At 35.3% G+C, this 21,451-nt stretch overlaps 1 non-coding gene across 2 annotated transcripts in view; it reads left to right on the forward strand.

Moving 5' to 3' along the window:
- The window catches only part of LOC105490938 (uncharacterized), a 202,177-nt gene extending 180,882 nt beyond the window's left edge, over positions 1 to 21,295 (forward strand). For both annotated transcript variants that reach the window (XR_011623664.1, XR_011623665.1), the window contains one exon: positions 20,817 to 21,295. This is a non-coding gene — a transcript (uncharacterized protein). The remainder of the gene's footprint in view (positions 1 to 20,816) is intronic.
- The last annotated feature ends 156 nt before the right edge of the window (positions 21,296 to 21,451 follow it).

Genomic DNA, 21,451 nt, shown 5'->3' on the forward strand with positions numbered 1-21,451 from the left:
TGTCCCTTGAACACTCTCTGCTCTCTTTTTTTCTCTCTCTCTCTCAAAATAACATGTAAATGAACTGCCAGACTTCATTCCAAATCAGCGAAAGTGAGCAGATTTTATGTAATCCCTTGGCTCCTGGAAACTGCTCTATATCCAATAAGTAAAGGAGGCAAATATTTCACCAGTGTGTTATGACTGATGGTTTGCAGGGTCATTTGGGTGTTTACAAAGTTAGAAAAGTATATGAGGTGCTAAAGAGCAATTCAACATAAACAACATTATTCCTTAATAACATGAGTTTTAAATGTTCCTTAAACAATATTATTCTTGATGACATGGTTTAACAGATATTAAAAGATGTTTGAGGTCAATTGTTATTTTACTTATGGAAAGTACCTACAAATATTGAATGAATAATTTGACTTTTTTGCAGTATAAAATGCACTAAAGAAAATATTAGCCATTTTCATAATGTGTCTCAAAAATAATTCTGTTTTGAAACTAGGAAAGGAAATCTTTAACCAAATATTCCATTAGAAATATAGATATACTGAAGAAAAACAATTTGTAAGAAACTTGCAAAGTTTATTATGAAAATGATGGTAGCAATAGGCTCCAATGAATTTTACTACATTTTCCAGGCACAACCTGATGAGTTTTGTGGTGAGATGTAGTTTTGTTTTGATGATAACACACTTTGTTTTTTATTTAGAAATATGTTTCTTTAACCTACAGTGATATAGTGATATTTTCAAAATGAGTATTTTCAGAACTCATTTCAATTTAGTAAATATTGCTCTTCAGATCGTCCCTTAAAAAGTTGTCTCTTAATGCATAGTTTGAAACAAAAGAAAATTTGCAGAGAAGTTGGTATTTTAAAATCTGTATACAATACATAGTTCCTCAAATTTCAATTCTAATTTAAAAAACCCCACAACTTCCCCAAGACCTTGTGAAAATATGATATATTGCCATTGTACAATAAATAAGATAATCCAACAGTGAAATAAATTTCAATACAAAGTATGAGGAGTTGATGAAAGCAGAAGACATGAGGAAATTAAAAAAAAAAAAACAGCTAGACTCCAAGCATAAATATCCAACCATAGAGGCAAATGTTTCAAAGCTTTTTAACTTTCCTTATTTAAATAATTTCTTTACTGGGGCACTTTATATTCAGCAGTTCTCCCCTTAAAATAAAAAATGAGGAGGGAAGTAAAATATTAAATAATAAAAGTATTTTAATTGTATAAGGGCTTTCGGTATTGAAAAAAAACAAATTTCCTTAAAAATTACTTTAAAAATCTTCAGGATGATTTCTATTTCTACTTGTATTATATTATGTCTATGGGAGAAAAATTACTCCTTTGAACTTGTTTAAAGGAGTAATTGTTTAAACTTTTTAAGTAGGTACAGTTAGAACATTTTTTTAGAATTGTTATTAGTATGCTGAGTATATCTAATTTCAACAGAGCAAAATGACAAATATTAGTATAGTTTAAAAAGAAAACAAAAAGAAATAGCTATCACTCACGCTTTATGTGTGTTGTGGATTTTGGTATCAGTGTAGTTTGAGTGATATACAAATAACTTTGAAATGTATATCATTTAGTTTTAAGCAACTAAAAACATTAAGACCCACCATTGGTTTAATGATTATCCTCAGTTTGTAGAAGATTCATTACCCACAGTAAGAAAATACGCTCACGTTTCTGCTTTGGGTTAATATTCCTTACTGGAACTTCAATGTGTAGTGAAACAATTGCCTACCTTTCATATTTCAAGATCAAAATCAAATCTGAGATATCTTTACAATTTGAAAGAAAAATCTCTTATTTCAAACTACAAATGAAGGCATGCCAAACTAATAGCAAATTGTTTGCTTTTAACAACGTGTGTTTGTGTGTGTCTGATATATATATATATATGAATATATATGTGGTGATATATATATATATATATATATATCACACAACACACACACACGGCATGCAGCACACAGGAAACATTGGTGAAGCTTCTAAATTGTAAAATATTGTGAAGAGTTGACTCCTATTGGCTAGAAGCTATAGAATATCATGGCCAAACTGGAAGCTTGACACTAACAGTTTATTGTTTTAAAATTTCAAAATTAGCTAAAATAACAGACACACAAGCATATATTATACCCTGAACAGGAATAATAACCAAATATATGTGTGCAAGATCTAAAGATGGAGAGGAAATTTAAGGTCTATGTTTTTATTTGCTTGAAAGCAAACAATGTACAATTCAAAGTTCCAAAGCATATTTGCACAGACATTGTAATTATTAGCTCACTTTATCTCTGCTGGCTCAAAGTAGTTCTCAGCTTTTTAATCACTTCTCTACTGGCACAGCTAATGTGCCTACAAGTTGTCTAGAATTTTAATATTGCTAAATTTAGTGGTGCAAGTTGTGATTAAATTGTTGAAACTTGTTTAATGCAAACCCTGATTGAAAAGAATACATGCTTATTTAAGGAAAATGTACAACTTTGCAAAAATTATATAGCGCTATATATAGTCCCACATTTAACAGCTTTACCAACCTGCAAAAAAGTTGGTTCTTGTAGAAAACTGCCAAGCTATGTAGTCTGAAATCTGGAGTCGTAATACCAGAGAGCTGTCAGTCAGCCATCCATCCATCTAATTGGCTTCTTACCATCTTTCCATCATGTTTTTTTTATAACTGGTCGCCTCTGGCTAAAATGCAAATCATGAGGAAGAGCCGTCTAGAAAAAGCTGCTGCTTTCTTAATTATCTGTCAGAATATGGACCAGTGGACCCAGGGCCGCACTGTAGAGTTATGCTAAGCAGCAAGGCATCATGGGAATTGGAGTGACAGCTCATTTTCCTCCTGTGTTTTCTGTGTTCGAATGACAATGCAGAAATATGGGTTTCCCACACTTTCTCTGAACACCTGGGCTATTGCTCAGGGGAGCACAAAGCCAAAACTGTCACATTTCCAGACATGGTCTTATTGCTGTCACTATGACAGGATTGTTGACAAATGCCAGCAGTCATCTCGGCATCTTGGGAAATGTCTGCCATGATTGTGTCAACAGCCTGACAGAAATTGTTAATGTTTAAACTTCTTCCACTGACAGAATCCTGTCTTGCTGACAATATTTGTCATATGAAACTCAATCTTTGTCAAACTTGCTTAAAAATTAACACTTTCTCAATTTCTATTTTTTTTTTCTTCCGGTTTACTGCCTAGCAGTGCAAAATTTTAGCAATAAGATTTCAACAAGGTAACGTAGCACAGTAATTTAGATCCACATTCCATCCAAATTGTCCAACCCATTGTAACTTGTGGGCACTTTGTCCTTTTGACCTTTGCTGCCAGAATAATTAGGCATAAATACAGTATATATGTATATATACATACACACGCACACACACACACACACGTATGCCTTAGGATTCAAACTTGTGAATTATTCAAGAGGTACAAAATACTACTTCTCAGTATACAAGGTGGAAAATCAATTAAACTTTGCAGATTTTTTTACTTATAAGTAAATCAGTTGCAAATTTGAAGATATGCATTAACTTTGATTTTTAGGCTTTTTAATTTTTATTCCATTATTTTGAATTTTGGTTAAAAATTTCAATCTGACAAGTTAAACAGTATCTTTTGCAGGAACTCAGCAAGGAGCGTTTTTTTTTTTTTTTTCCTTTTTTATTTCACATGTGATTTTGTCAAAAGTGGACTATTACAGGGATAATCTTAACTTGCTAATTCTGATATATGTGTTAGAAATCATTTATGTGAGAAGTTTAAAGTATATTCATTTTTAAAGGAACATCCTTTATAAATTCTACAGGTGGCTCATTTTTGGAAATTTTTTTTAGTGAAACGCAGGGCTCAGATTACTGGAAGGCAGTTAAATTGTATCTGGCTGTACTAGAAATACCCAATCCTCCACAGGATGCTACATGTCTTAGACACAGTACAAAAAGAAAGAGCAATTGGTTAGCTGAGTAATATTGTCCATCTGTCCCTGACAGAACAATCCTTGTCAAACTAAGAGTGACAACTTGTTAACAATGATGTAACTATTATTAGCAGTATTATCATTAGATAGTATGTCATAACACACAGTGGTATACATACATAAGTGGTATACCCTTATACCAGTAGGGACATATTAAAATAATTTATTGTGGCTGGGCGCAGTGGCTCATGCCTGTAATACCAGCACTTTGGGAGGCCAAGGCGGGCGGATCACAAGGTCGGGAGATCAAGACCATCCTGGCTAACACGGTGAAACCCCGTCTCTACTAAAAATACAAAAACTTAGCTGGGCGTGGTGGTGGGCGCCTGTAGTCCCAGCTACTCGGGAGGCTGAGGCAGGAGAATGGTGTGAACCTGGGAGGTGGAGCTTACAGTGAGCCAAGATCGCACCACTGCACTCCAGCCTGGGCGACAGAGTGAGACTCCATCTCAAAAAATAATAGTAGTAATAATAATAATTATTATTTATTGTTAGGATAGATATCTCCTTAGAAAAAAAGGAATGTATCTAGTAGTACTACTTACTTGAATTACTGTCAAATACAATTTCCAGTTATATTATAGAAAATGAATAAAAACAGATACTATCTAATTTACTGAAATAAGTAGACTTTTTATTATGCCTTTTAGTTTAGTTTTTATTTATCTTTAAAGCCTTATATTATTTTTTCATATATTTTTTTAAAATTCAAGCATTACCACAAGGAACTCCAGCAGTAGATTGTGATATTTTAGACCAGGAACTGACAAATTTGTTATGCAATAAATCAAATACAGGCATACCTTGGAAATACTGTGAGTTGAGTTCTAGACCACTGCAATAAAACAAATATTGGAATGAAGCAATATTGTAATAAGGTGAGTCACACAATATTTTTTTGTATCCCAGTGCATGTAAAAGTTATATTTACACTATATGGTATTCAGTCTATTAAGTGTGCGATAGCATTATGCCTAAAAAATAGTGTATATACCTTAATTTTAAAATATTCTATCGCTAAAAAATGCTATCAATCATCAAAGCCTTCAGTGAGTTATCTTTTTATGGGTAGAGGGTGTCATCTTGATGTTAATGACTACTGACTGATTAGGGTGGTAGCTGATAAAGGTTATGATGGCTGTGGCAATTTCTTTAAAAAAGACAGCAATGAAGTTTACCATATGGAGTAACTCTTTTTTTCATGAAACATTTATCTGTAGCACGTGATGCTGTTTCATAGCATTTCATCCACAGTAGAATTTCTTTCAAAACTGGAGTCCGTACTCTTGAACCCTGCTACTGCTTTATCTACTGAGTTTGTGAAATATTTAAAATCATTTCTTCTTATTTCAGGAGTGTTCACAGTCTCTTCACCAAAAGTAAATTCCATCTCAAGAAACCACTTGCATTGCCCGTCCATAAGAAGCAACTGCTCAATTGTTCATTTTATCCTGAGATTCCAGCAATTCAGTCAAATCTTCACTTTTATTAAGAGGAGAATTAGAATGCTTTGCTTTTAATTCTAGTTCTCTTGCTATTTCCACTGCATTTGCAATTACTTCCTCCAGTGAAGTCTTGAATCCTTCAAAGTCATCCATGAGGGTTGAAAGCAACTTCTTCCAAACTCCTCTTAATGTTGATATTTTGATCTTTTCCCATGAATTATGAATGTTCTTAATGGCATATAGACCTTCTGAATCCTTCCCAGAAGGTTTTCAGTTTACTTGCCCCAATCCACTAGAGAAATCCCTATTTATGGCAGTATGGCAGCTGTAGCTTTATGAAGTGTATTTATTAAATAATAAAGGTTGAAAGTCAAAATTCCTCTTTGATCTATGGGCTACAGAATAGATGTTGTGTCAGTAGTCATGAAAACAATATTAACCTCCTTGTATCTCTCCCTCAGTGCTCTTGGGTGACCAGGTACATTTCAATGAGCAGCAATATTTTGAAAGGAAGCCTTTTTTTCTGAATAGTCAGTCTCAACAGTGGGCTTAAAATATTCAGCAAACCATGCTGCAAACAGATGTGCTGTCATCTAGGTCTTGTTGTTTTATTTATAGGGTACAGGCAGAGTATATTTATTATAATTCTTAAGGACTCTAGGATTTTCAGAATTGTAACTGAGCATTGGCTTCAGCTTAAAGTCACCAGCTGCATTAGCTCTTAACAGAAGAGTTAACATGTCCATTGAAGCACTGAAACCAGGCATTGACTTCTTTTCTCCAGCTATGAAAATCCTAGATGGTATCTTCTGGTATAAGGCTGCTTCTTACACATTGAAAACCTATTCTTTGTGCAGCTACCTTCATCAATGATCTTAGCTAGATGTTCTGGACAACTTTCGGCAGCTTCTGTCTCAGCACTTGCTGCTTCACCTTGTACTTCTAATGAAGATGGCTCCTTTTCTTAAACCTCATGAACCAACCTCTGCTAGCTTCAGGCTTTTCTTCTGCAACTCTCTCACCTCTCTTAGCCTTCATAGAATTGAAGACAGCTGAGGCCTTGCTAGGGAATAGACTTTGGCTTAAGGAAATGCTGTGGCTGGTTTGATCTTTGATCCAGACCTCTCAAATTTTCTCCACATCAGCAATAAGGTTGTTTCACTTTTTTATCATTTGTGTGTTCACTGGAGTAGCACTTTCAATTTCCTTCAAGAATGTTTCCTTTGCATTTACAACTTGGCTAATTGTTTGGCAAAGGAGACCTAGCTTTTGGCCTATCTTGGCTTTCAACATGCCTTTCTCATAATAAAGCTTAATCATTTCTAGCTTTTGATTTAAAGTAAGATACACCTGATTCTTTCTTTTACTTGAATACTTACAGGCCATTGTAGGGCTACTAATTGGCCTAATTTCAATGTTGTTATGTATCAAGGAATAGGGAAGCTTGAGGACAGGGAGAGAGATGGGGAAGTAGCTGGTCAGTGGAGCAGTCAGAACACACACAAGATTTATCAATTAGTTTGATTTCTTATATATGTGTGATTTGTGTTGCTCCAAATAATTACAATAGTAACTTCAAAGATCACTGATCACAGATCACCGTAACAGATATAATAATAATGAAAAAGTTTGAAATATAGTGAGAATTACCACAATGTGTTACAGAGGCACAAAGCGAGCACATGCTGTTAAAAAAAATTGCAGTAATAGACTTACCTGATGCAGGATTGTCACATATCTTCACTTTGCAAGTGATACAATATCTGTGAAGTGTCATAAAGCAAAGTGCAATAAAACAAGATATGACTATGGTAAATATTTTAGATTTTTGTCTCTAATATACCTATTCAGCTTTGCCATTGTGAAAGACATATAAGTAATGCCCTTTTAAAGATAGGCATGATTGTAATAAAACTTTATTTCTAAAGGCAGGTAGAAGGTTGACTTTGATCAGCAAGCTATGGTTTGCTGGCCCTTGTTTTAGCCCATGGGCTAAGTAATTAACAAATCCCTGATTTCAAATTTTAGCTCTACTGCCCATTAGCTGTGTGATGCTAAGCATACTTGATTGTATTATCTCAATTATTTCTCAAAATAACCCTTGTGTAATGCATTAATTTCCTCAAATTACAAGTGAAACTTGATGGCTTGTAGAGGTCAAGTCCTCAGACTTCCTAGGATATAAGAAGTAAACCTGGAATTCTAATATGAGTTTGTATAAATTCATAGTTTTCAGCTTTTTTGATTATGGTATGTTGCTTATAACTCTCGTTTACTTCTGAAATAAAATTCTAAGCCAAGTTTGGAACCTTGGGGACATAAAGAGAAAGAAAATGGGGAGGTGTGCAGTGATCATTACAGATGATTTAGGGAAAACTGCTATTCACCATCAGAATTGCTTCCTCTTTTGACAACACCGGGTTCTCTGCCTTCACCTCCACTAACACTAATCACCTACAACTGGTCTAGGCAATTGAGGGTAGGGTGCGATCATGGAAGGGGAAATGTGCCTCTTAAAGAACATTTAAATATGTAAAAATCATTCTCGCTAACATTCAGGAAAAGCATTTGTAATGGTTAATTTTATGTTCAACATGACTGCACCACGGGATGCCCAGATATTTTGATTAAACATTATTTCTCAGTGTGCCTGTGAAAGTATTCCTGGATGAGATTAATTTTTTGAATTGGGAAATGGAGTATAGTAGATTGGCCTTTCTAATGGGGGTTGGCCCAATCCAATATTTTGAGAATGTGAATAAAACAAAAAACAGAAGGAAGAATGACTCTTTTTGAGCTGGGACATAGATCTGCTGTACTCCCACTGGAGCTTACACTTTAGGTTTTTCTGGTTCTTAAACCTTTAAACTCAGACTGTACCTAGCATACCAGGTCTCCTGAATCTGCAGCTCACAGACAACAGATCATGAGACTTCTTAGCCTTTAGTAGCACATAAACCAATTCTTGAGAATCTCTTCATATTGTGTGAGTGTATATATTCTGTTTCTTGGGAGAACTGAGACTAATGCTGCATTTTAATTTCATTTCTAAGTAAATCTTGACTGAAGATTTCTCCGGGATGAGCCAAGTGGACTGTCTTAATCTCATGAAACTGTATAGCCAACATTTTCCTCTAGCTCAGTGTAGAAGACATAGCATTACTCCCTGTTCATCACAGACTCAGCCAGACTTTCGAAGACGTGTTGTATCAAGAAATTACAGCCAATGGATACATCTGCAGAAGTCAATGGGGCATCCCTACATAATGTTCTATTGTTCTACTTTGTTCCTCTGTGAAATTCAATGTAATGCAATTCAATTCAAACACATAAGTATGTATGGAGCATCTAATTTGTTTTAGACTAAGTGCCTTGGAGGATTAAAAAATAAATAAACTCTGGTCACTTAAATTGAAGTGCTGCATCTATAACCCAAAGAAGTCCAGGAATTGCTGACAAAAACCGGAAGTCAGAAGAGTCAAAGAAAGACTGACCCCTACAGGTTTTGGAGAAAGCACAGCTGAGCAAACACCTTGATTTCAGACTTCTAGCATGTAAAACTGCAAGACAATAAATTTTTGCTCTTTTAAGTTATCAAATTTTTAGTACTTCGTTACAGCATCCCTAGGAAACTGATAAAAGAGGCATTAAAGTATAGGAATAATTGTCCTAATTCTAAAGCCACATAAATCTGGATTAAAATCTTAACTCTATCACATTCTCTCTAATGTTTATTTCCTCATCTGCATAATAAGAATTCTTCCCAATCAGACTCATCCTCAGCCTTACACTAAAAGATACTGCCAACATGCAGCCAATGAAGAATAAGTGTTCCAAATATGCTCCCTGTACATTCTAGTGCCATGACTAGACCTATGTTGGCATCCACAGCTGCCATGGGTATTTCACACGATCCCAGCTTCCTTTGAAATATGCCTTTGAGAACCAAAAACACACAGTAGCCAAAATTAAAACTGTAAGTGAGAAGTTTTTTCAACTTGCTTATGATTTTTCAAGACAACAGTGTATAAGTTTTTTTCCTAGAAACCTTAACCTTTGAATACTGGAAGTTTAAAGTCACTTGCATTGTGACTATATTCTTTTCCAACTCCAAAGCAAGTAAATATGTTTATAAAGTATAATTGAAGCCAAGGATATGATGCGGCTGAATATTTGAAATCAGGACTGATAGGCATTTCCGGGGTACATGGTACTGTACAGATGAACTTGTAACCTGGGAATTAGTGGTTATCACCTAGGCACTCAAAAAAACATTCATTATCTGTATAGACTGTAAATGTTAGGACACCAAAAATGCCTGTGTAGGCTAGCCAAGCTTTTATTCCAAGTAGATAAATGAGGTTATGTTTCCATAGGCCTGCTGTAGAACAGAAAAATGACCATACTGTTCACATATTCTTTGGCAAATGAATTTTTACATTTCTATCACTTTTTGTTACTATATAATGCACTGAATAAAAATTCACTTATTTTCAAAAATAGAAATCAAATAATCATTCAAAAATATGTTTACCTGAGAAACAAACCTATAAGAGGTCACTGGGGAGAAGTAAACATCTTTTTAAATAATAGCCTCTGGAGGAAAGATGTTTTGTAAACACAGAATATTACTCTTTATAGGCAAAGCCAAACTCTAAGAGAAATGTCAGAAATGTGATCAGAAGGATTACAGGCAAAGTAAGACCCTAAACTTTCTCCCAAATCTCATAGAAAAGCCATATATATTGATACAGTAATTTGATATCAGTACCAAGATGAGAAAAAAATGTACTTCCTCTGAGAAGCTAAAAAGAGAACAGAAAAGACAAAATTCTATTTAAAGAATCTGTAAAAGCCAAATTAGTATTTAGATTCCACTTATTAGTAATGACTAATAAGTAGTCATTCCACTTATTAGTAATGACCATTAGTAATGGTCATTGATAAATACCTTCACAGGCTATAACAATATTATAATTAAAATTATTGCTGAATATAACTATGGGATAAAGGGATTGGAAACGAGATGATGAACTGAGTTAATAAGCTGACAAATGAAACTTAACAAATTATTATTCAAATTTTTAGATAATTGGCATCATTTGGGAGTAAAGTAAAAAGGAATTCAGTTGGAGAGAGATGAGCTACTGTTATAGAAAACGTTTATAAATGATCTATTTAACACCAATTATCATGCTGTTTCCCCATTACTCCTAAGTTTTGCTTTAATATCTTGATATCCTTTGGGAAAATATGTCACACAAATGACAAAATGAGGTTAATTATAATAAATTCAAAACACAATACTTTTGAAGCTAAACCTCACTCACTTACCCGGACTTATTTTAAATAAATCTGGCAGTTTGGGGTTTATGATTAGAACTTTGGCAAAGCATCACATTTACAAGAAAATCCTACTTCATTTATACTCTTTAAATGTACTCCTAAATGACAATTTGGATGTTTATTTTTAGTTAACATACCTCTTTATTTCGAAAAGGATTTGATTTGGCTTCTATGTCATGCTTCTGTAGGTGATCGCTCTATCCAATAGTAGTCATCTCATGAGCCTTGTTCTAATATGTTGCTAATGTCTAGATAGGCATTTAAATGCATTGTGAAAATTTCAGCTCTGGAGTTACCCCAATTCCAAAAAGGCAGCAGAAAATTTAAATTTTAAAATACAAAAATGTGATCATTGAATCTTTCCTTATTATTTTCACTCTCAAATAAACTAACCTAACTTTCCAGCAAATTCAATCTCAGCTGTCTATCCTGGTAGAGGAGGCCAATCGAAAAATTTGGAACACAAACCTATCAGCATGGACAAGGCCACAGGGATTGAATACAGGCCAAAAATATATTTCTACACTTTCTTTGAAATAAGAGTCGAGGCAGCATATCAAAATTATTTTCCATCACACTGGGAATTCTGAGTAGCTGTATATGCCCTTGAACATAGAAATCCAGCTTTTATGACTTAAAGGATTAGCATTTGAAGAGACATCAAGGGATAAAAAAGTAAAAATCGGGAAATGACATAAGTCATTTGTAAAAATGTATCATATTCAATTCTCACTTCAACTAAATCACATATTTTCATATAGTGAGAGTATCTTTTGAGGCCAAGGAAATTATTGTTTGAGGCAAATTATTCTTGGTGCTCTGTACTTCATGAAAAAAGAGAGTCATTGACAGTCCCTGTTAGGTAAGCTTAGCATGTTCTAGGATCTGAGTGACTTCACCCTCAGGAAAGGGTTCCTCATAAGGTGGAAAGAGCTGAACTCTTCACAGAGATCTAGCACATAATAGTCTCTCTCTCTCTCTCTCTCTCTCTCTCTCTCTCTCTATATATATATATATATATATATATTATATATGTGTATATATATATATATATTATATATGAATTATAGAGATATTGAAAAACCATAAAAGTAACCTTTGAGAGTACGCATGATGGGATGCTAGAGGAGGTTCTCCATTTATATATCTGTTATTTATTCATCTGTTATTTATTCTCTATTATAAAACTCATAAATGTTTTCTGATTGAATGCTCACTGAGCAGCTTTTGTTGTTTTCAATGTGTTTGAACTGATTTTCTCCTTTCAGTTAGGATAGGAATTCTTTAAGAATAGAAGTGATTGTGTATCCTCCTATATGATCTCCTGGGCTCATCACAGCACTCTATACCTCATAGTACCTAAATGAAACCTAGGGGAGGATGATCAGGGGAGCTCATGTTTATGTGCTTTCTATTTCCCAGGTTGATGCTGATGAGAATAGCAATGGCAAGTATAATAGAGTCTGGGACACAGTGCATAAATAACCATGATAATAATTACTGTTTTACTGTAGATACAATAGCCATTCAAGCTGTGAGAGGTGATACCTTTAATATGAGAATAATGTAGAGAAAAAATGGATCTCCCTCTCCTCCACACACTGCAATGTCAAATAACTAAATGAACCTGAAATTTTGTGTGTTTTAGGGGGTGAAGAGATAAATAAATGTAGAAAGTCTCGATGTCTTCTTCAAGCATCTCATTTTCCAGCCTTTCAAGCTTTCTACATTTCTATAATGCTTCCATAACTTTCAGGGGTAACAGATGACCGCTTATGTTACCACTGTAGATCTTTTCTCTCTAGACATTTCATAAAGAGAGCATGGTTGATTTAAGAGTTTCAAGAAGAAATAAAAACTACTAAAAAGAACAAAGAGAGATGCTAATTAAAATGATGCATATATGTAGTCAAGGGTAATGTCCCTTTAAAAGAATGCTTTTCAATTAAGTTTATCAAAACTAGCTTCTGCACTTTGACATGAAGGTTTGAGTATAACACATGTCAGTCTGGCCACTCCATTACCGGAATGACATTTAAATATGCAGCAGATGGTAATCAAAATAGACTCGAGGCTTTTGAAGATATATGTTATGATTAACCAGACGTGGACTGCACAACTCAGAAATTAAGGGATGTTGGGGATGCTACAAGAGGAATCTGATGGTAATTTGGAGTGTTAAGATCAGGTGACAACATAAGCCACTTCCAGAACAGCATGGAATGTGACAAGACGTGTGGTGGGGTGATAGAAGTTGTTACCAAAGTCATATATAAATGACACTTCCTGACTTCTCATGTTAACCCTGTAGCATATTAACATAAATCTAAAATAGTATAACATCTGAATATGTACTTGTGACAGCTCCCAAACATTCGCATACATGAAGGGCATTTGCAGCTTCTGAGTGTATGTGCTGTGGGGAGGATTTGTTGAGCCCCACCCACGCTCCATATGGCAGTCAAAACGTCCTTATTGTGATCAGGTTGTGAGTTAATGACAGGCATCAATCACTCAGTTCTTAAAGAGCTTTGAAATCAATGGTTTGTCAGCAGTTTATCTATAGAATTATTATTCTCACACTGAATGTCCTGCAGCAATCAGAAGAGTAAACAGGATGGGACAGTGGGGAAATGGAAAAAAAATGAAGAATCTTCATTAGCATAATTCTTATCCCCAACTCCTGAACTTTCAACTAGAAAATTGTGAAACAGAAGCATTTTGAGTGCTATCATTATTTTTAATTACACTTGTTCTCCCTGAATATCAAAGAGAAAATGTTTGGCAATTTATTCTATTCTATTATTTGGAATGACAGAACTTTTTCAATTTTAATCTCTCCATTAGTTCATTTATTTCCCTCTACCCACCAGCCCAGGCCCAGTAAGCTTGTTATGAAAAGGTGGTAGGGTCCAGCCCCAAGCCTCATGAATAAATATTCATGTAATAATTGCAGACATTTATTGAGGCTATACTAAATGCCATGAGCTGTTCTAAGTGCTTTGCAATCACTAACACATTTAATACTTGAATCAATTATATGAATTAAGTATCAACACTTTTATCAGCATTTTACAGATAAGAAAACTGAAGCACAAAGAGGCCTGGGACCACACAGCTATTAAGTAACAGAGCTGGATTAAACCAGGTCAAAATGACTCTTAGATCCAAATCATTTCAGTACTGTGCTTTTCTGAAACTTCCCTACCACATGTTATCAGCCTGCTCTTGTCCCAAGAGGGATATTGGCTGCAACATCCCTAAAATCAATAGTCCTTACTGTTGTATCAAGATTTCTTGAACTCACAAGTGGATACCAAAACATTCGCAGAACTGTGTTTGAAAACAAAGTGTGAGAATGCACGGGGGGGCATTGTTTGTTTGTTTCTGTATAATACATTTGTTTAAGTTCTTGATAGATACTGGATATAAGACCTTTGTCCAATAGATAGATTGCAAAATTTTTCTCTCATTCTGTAGGTTATCTATGTACTCTGTTGATAGTGTCTTTTGCTGTGCAGAAGTTCTTTAGTTTAATTAGATCTCATATGTAAATTTTTGCTTTCGTTGCAATTACTTTTGTTATTTTTGCCATAAAGTTTTTGCCCATGACTATGTTCTGAATGGTATTGCCTAGGTTTTCTTCTGGGATTTTTATAGTTTTGAGTTTTACATTTAAGTCTTTAATCCATCTTGAGTTAATTTTGTATATGGCATAAGGAAGGGGTCCAGTTTTAATTTCCTGCATATGGCTAACCAGTTATCCCAACACCATTTACTAAATAGGAAATCCTTTCCCCATTGCTTGTTTTTGTCAGGTTTGTAGGTGTGCGGTTTTATTTCTGGATTCTCTATTCTGTTCCATTGGTCTGTGTGTCTGCTCTTGTACTGTTTTGGTTAGTGTAGCCCTGTAGTATAGTTCGAAGTTGAGTAGCATGGTACCTCAAGCTTTGTTCTTTTTGCTTATGATTACCTTGGCTATTCAGTCTTTTTTTTTTGGCGGCGGGTGTGGGGAGGATCTCCATGAGAATTTTAAAATAGTTTTTTTCTAATTCTGTGAAGAATGTCAGTGGTACTTTAATGGGAGTAGTTTTGAATCTATAAATTGCTATGGGCAGCCTGGCCATTTTCACAATATTAATTCTTCCTATCCATGAGCATGGAATGTTTTTCCATTTGTTTGCATCCTCTCTGATTTCTTTGAGGAGTGGTTTGTAGTTCTACTTGAAGAGGTCCTTCACTTCCCTTGTCAGTTGTACTCCTAGGTATTTTATTCTTTTTGTGGCAATTGTGAATGGGAGTTCCTTTGTGATTTGGCTCTCAACTTGCCTGTTGTTGATGTGCAGGAATGCTAACAATTTTTGCACGTTAATTTTGTATCTTTAGACTTTGATGAAGTTGCTTTTCGGCTTAAGAAGCTTTTGGGCTGAGATGATGTGGTTTTCTAGATACAGAATCATGTCATCTGCAAAGATAGTTTGACTTTCTCTCTTCCTATTTGATTACATTTTATTTATTTATCTTGCCTGATTGTCCTGGCCAGAACTTCCAATACTATGTTGACTATGAGTGGTAAGAGAGGGCAACCTTATCTTGTGCCAGTTTTCAATGGGAATGCTTCCAGCTTTTGCCCATTCAGTATGATATTCGTTGTGGGTTTGTCATACATCTCTCTTATTGAGGTATGTTCCTTCAGTAAAAAACAATCAACTCCATTTAAAAGTGGGCAAAGGACATGAACAGACACTTTTCAAAAGAAGACATGTGTGAGACCAACAGACATATGAAAAAAAGCCCAACATCACTGATCATTAGAAAAATGCAAATCAAAACTATAATGAGATACCATCTCACACTGATCAGAATGGCTATTACCAAATAATCAAAAAACGACAGATGCTAGTGGAGACAAAGAATGCTTATACACTGTCGGTGGAAGTGTACATTAATTCAACCATTGTGGAAGACAGTGTAGAGATTCCTTAAAGATCTAGAGGCAGAAATACCATTTGACCCAGCAATTCCATTACTGGGTATATACCCAAAGGAATATAAATAATTCTGCTATAAAGATACATGCACACATATGTTCATTGCAGCACTATTCACAATAGAAAAGACATAGAATCAACCTAAATGCCCATCAGTGATAGACTGAAGAAAGAAAATGTGGTACATATACACCATGGAATACTATTCAGCCATAAAAAGGAACGTGATCCTGTCCTTTGCAGGGACATGGATGGAGCTGGAGGCCGTTATCCTTAGCAAACTAACACAGGAACAGAAAACCAAATACTGTGTATTCTCACTTGTAAGTCGGAGCTGAATGATGAGAACACATGGATACATGGTGGTGGCAGGGAGGACAACACACAGTGGGGCCTGTCAGAGGGTTGGGGTGGAAGGAGGGAGAGCATCAGGAAGAATAGCTAATGGACACTGTGCTTAGTACCTGGGTGCTGGCATTGTCTATGCAGCAAACCACCATGGCACATGTTTACCTATGTAACAAACTTGCACATCCTGCACATGTACCCAAGAACTTAAAATAAAAGCTGGAAATTAAAAAAGAAAAAGCTTGAAAAAAAATACATAGTTGTGTAAAGGCACATACTGAATTAGATCTGGCCACAAATCTTCCCCAAATACTTGGTAAGACTTGAATGAATAATTTTTCCTTTGTGAATTCTAATTATTTTTTTCCATAAAGTAAGGGAGTTGACTAGATAATCTCTGTGGGTACCTGTAAGTCTAATATTCACATGAACATAATCTTTTAATGTAGGATTAATTACATTTGTGATCCTTATTTAAGCCTTGGCTACCATGAAGTTTCCTCACAGATGTCATCTTGAGCATCTTATGTCAACAGGCATGATCCCCTTCCTTTCAGTTTCTACACCTGAACCCTTTGTTTTCATCATACTGTCATTGGTGGTGGTAGATAAGTATTTATCTCTTTTTTTATCTGTCTCACCCATTAGTCTGTGTAGTTCATGAGGATGGAAACTGAGATTGTTTTGTTTACCATTTCAGAGTCAGTATAAACCACAGAATATGGTGTATGTTAGATGTACAAATTATGTACCTCATTTATTTGGTATTGCCATGGAAGTGGCTGTGCTACATTACTGATTTTTACATGATAATAATTCCAGCTTACTGTTGGTGATTGCTATACAACTTACAAAGAACTGTTATACTCATGAGTTTCTTAATAGTCATAACAATAGCTAAGCTATGCTTTAAGTTCAAAGTTATCTGTTATTCTAAATCTTTCTTAAGAGTAAATAGTTTTGTAAACAGATGAGTTTTTCTGCTTTTCTTTTTATTTTACCTTATGATATTTTGAGCTCTATTTTACTATCCTCTAGGTGGTAGATTATTGAAAGGAAGCCTCCCTGTAATCCTAGCACTTTGGGAGGCTGGGGCTGATAGATTACTTGAATTTAGGAAGTTCAAGACCAGGCTTGGCAATGTAAGGAGACCCCAGTCTCTACATTAAAAAAAAAAAAAAATTAGCTGGTCATGGTGGCACAAACATGTAGTCCCAGCTACTCAGGGGGCTGAGGTGAGAGAATTGCTTGAGACTGGGAGGATGTCAAGAATGCAGTCAGGGAGCAGTGATGGTAATCAGTGAGCATACATAGGCGTTCCTTGAGAATTGTTATGATCACTGGCAATAGTGAGATTGTGTCAGTTTTAAGCCTAAACAGCAAAAGGTTTTATAATTTCCTTTTATGCTGGTGTTGAAAAAAAAAATGCTACCACATGAATAAATAGAGGCTACCCTACTAGACAATTGAAAACACAAGGTCCAATTCCCTTTGCTGCCCTGGCTGATGATCAGCTAACTGCCCCATATGGGAGGGGAGCCATTTGAAATCTTCCAGCCCTAGAAAGCACACCAGCTTCCTATAGACTCACTGACTAGCTATATTCAGATCAGGTAAGCTTGGCCAGACCAGAAGAACTGCCTACCAGAACTTTGAGTTAAATAAGTGATTGTTTTAAGCCACTATGTTTGAGGGTTGTTGATTATACACCAAATGCTGACAGATAACCTATAACACAATGACATTTGAAAAGCTTGCTAGGATATTTTGGTCATTTCGTGCAACCCAACAAGGATGAGAACTCTACATTATTTTAAATTCTTCATAGTGTGATTTGTAGATTTTATTTCCCTTGTCTTATCAGAGTTGGTGTTAGGTCGCAGGCCTCTCTCCAGAAGCCATATTTTCCCTACACTTCTAAAGTGCATGTTCAGTATGTAACATAATCCAGATTTATAATAATTATATATTTTGTAAAATAAAAGTAACCTTTAAGAGTTTTTGAAAAGCTCCCTTATTATTAACTTTGATTTTTAAATAGTTTCTGTGTCATTGATTTTGTATGACTGGAATTATTTACACACTTTTATTTCTTTCAGGATTTTGTCCTGAAAGTATATTCAGTATACCTGGGGTTACCTGAAAAAAATGACATTCAACTATGTGATTTGTTACCTTAATTAGCATCAGGTTCTTTGTACCCAGATTTTGTCAGACTATCTCCTTTTATTTTGGGCACCTCAATCTCCCATGGGTGAGAGTGCAGAGTAAATTTAATTTTGTTTACTATTGGGGCAAAGAGCCTTACTAAATGATTTTCCTTTGGCTTGGAAAGAATGCTGTATAATGCATCAGCTCTAAGACTCTATAGAGAGAAATGAGCAGGCTGAGAAACAATAACTAAAATGAATACATTAAAATGAAATGAATGAATGAGAAAATTAATAGTTCTTCAAGAATAGATAATATGAACTCTGATGCCTTTCTTCCCCAGTTCCTGGAACCTCTGAATTGGGCATTTTGGCCCACAGTGTACCCTGACGCAGATGCTAAGATGCACTGGTTAATACCATCTGTGTTACATAACATTTTAAATGCAGGTCTGAGTAGACTCACAGCTTTTCAAATTCTGTGACAGATACTTAGGTTGACACTAGTCTGCGTGATAAACCCAAGAAAGTGACAGGAACTTTATTAATACCTGGATTCAGAATTCGTAAGGAAACACAGTAGGTCAGAAAGAAATTCCTAAAGTAAAAAATTTGTCCAAAAATAGATTTGATCAGTTTGATTTGGTCAAAACTTAAGGAAGAGTTCAGAAGAAGTGAAAGGGTTGAACAGGAAAGACTAGTACAAGCATTTTTGAGAAGTTGACTGAAGAAGGAATAAACTAAAATATATCATATATATATCATATATATATTTTAGTTTCATATATACACACACACACACACACACACAATTTGTGCATCTTAAGAGAGGGGCATAGTTAAGGCAGTAGAGAGGAGGGCATGATAAAGTCCAGAGAGAGGAGGGCATGATAAAGTCCAGAGGTTATGAGAGTAGCAGCATACAAAGCAGTGAATAATTCTTGGCTGAATATAGTTTGGCCAGACTGTGCTTAGAACCTGAAAGTTTTTCACTTCCTGCTAATGACATAACAATATTTATTTATTTTTCTTTCATTTTGGACATGTCAGTTTGTTTGCAATCATCATTGTGGATAACTTCCTGATATGATAAGGCTGTCATGGCATAAGGTAATAAATATAACTGAATATGGAAAATATAAACTGCTAAGGGAATTTTGTAATCATTATGGCAAAAGTGTTTATATGGATATTCAGGCTCTGAAAATAATTAGCCAGGGCAGATAGCTTCTACGTAAGTGAAGAAAAATGAACATTGCCACGAGGCACAGACACAGTGACCACTCTGTCCAAGTGACCTATTGCCATATTTCTGAGAAGTACTCTAAGCTCTCATTGAGAAAGGCCCTGCCAAGTACATGTGTTCAGGTACTGAGCATCACATTTTTGTTTATGTCACTGAGTTTTGTGATGTCTTCTCTCAAACCATCTATCACAAACCGACACTAGAGAGATGGAGGCTTAAAAAAAAAAGAATTAAAATCTGTTTATTGCTCTAGGCACCTTTCACTTTGTTATTCCACCTCTCTCAGTTTGGTGGTTCATATTTAGTGGTTGCTCAGTCAAGACTGGGATGAAAAATAATGATGAACCTGGGGGCAAAAGAGCTATCCTGATTTGATTCTACTTTATGTTTTGATGCTATACTTGATGACAATGTACTTTTTGGTTGTAAATTCCTGGGAATGGAGGCAGCACATAATGGGGCTTGGTAATTACTAGTTTATTCATTAGTGTCTTTGATATTGCTTTGAAGTTGTTTGTAAGAATTACTTCTATTTTAAAGAAAAGCATATTAACCATAGGCAGACTTAGCAAAAGCTACACAATAGGGAAGTTGAGATGCATGACCCACCCCACTCTAATTCAGCATTGCATCTGTGATCTAGGTTGCCAGATGGGAAGTCTACACATCCTTAGAGTTCTTTAGGACACGGTCATTAAGTGGTGACCCAGCTGGATTTTAGGCTGTCATGCCCTTATGTACTTAATGGTTTTTCCCTGGGTCCATGAGATTCCTACATTATGAATGAATTCATTTTTGACCTTGATGTTTAATGGTGAGCTTTATGGAAGAACCAATAATAAGCTGAAAATTGAGTACAGATGTAATCATATCTTGATGTATGTGCAGTTCAAATATACATGTGTATGATATCATTTACATAAAATAGGAAAACTCTCATTGTGATCCTCATATGGTACACAACTAGGTATACCGCTTTTGGTAAGCATTGTCCTTTTGAACATATCTGTGTCTGTTTTTCTTATTGTTGTATATATGTTTTATTTCTCCTTTTCAATACTCTCCACTTTTCCACAGTATATGCCTTTATTCGATGTATAAAATCATGGAATAATATAGGTATTTTGTTTTAAAGTGTATATAGAATTTTATTTTTTAAAAGAAAACAAATGTTTCCCATGTAGTTTTGCATTTATTACATACTACCTTACTACTCTGTACATATATAGGTTCGATAAATCTTCTACTTATTTACACCTATTCTTGTTTCACATATAACAGACCAGCAACATTGCATAGAAGAAAATGTGTTTCCATGCACACGTATGTTTATTGCGGCACTATTCACAATAGCAAAGACTTGGAATCAACCCAAATGTCCATCAGTGACAGACTGGTTTAAGAAAATGCGGCACATATACACCATGGAATACTATGCAGCCATCAAAAAGGATGAGTTTGTGTCCTTTGTAGGGACATGGATGCAGCTGGAAACCATCATTCTCAGCAAACTATCGCAAGAACAGAAAACCAAACACCGCATGTTCTCACTCATTGGTGGGATCTGAACAATGAGAGCACTTGGACTTGGGAAGGGGAACATCACACACCGGGGCCTATCATGGGGAGGGGGGAGGGGGGAAGGATGGCACTGGGAGTTATACCTGATGTAAATGACGAGTTGATGGGTGCTGACGAGTTGATGGGTGCAGCACACCAACATGGCACAAGTATACATATGTAACAAACCTGCACGTTATGCACATGTACCCTAGAACTTAAAGTATAATAAAAAAATAAAATAAATAAATAAATAAAAGAAAATGTGTTTCTAAGTCCTTACCTTTTTTTTTTCTACATTCTTTTTCAATATCTCCCTGCCCTCTCTATTTCTTGTTCCTTCTAGCTTTCTTAAA

Source organism: Macaca nemestrina, chromosome 5 (assembly GCF_043159975.1).
Source record: "Macaca nemestrina isolate mMacNem1 chromosome 5, mMacNem.hap1, whole genome shotgun sequence".
NCBI lineage: Eukaryota > Metazoa > Chordata > Mammalia > Primates > Cercopithecidae > Macaca > Macaca nemestrina.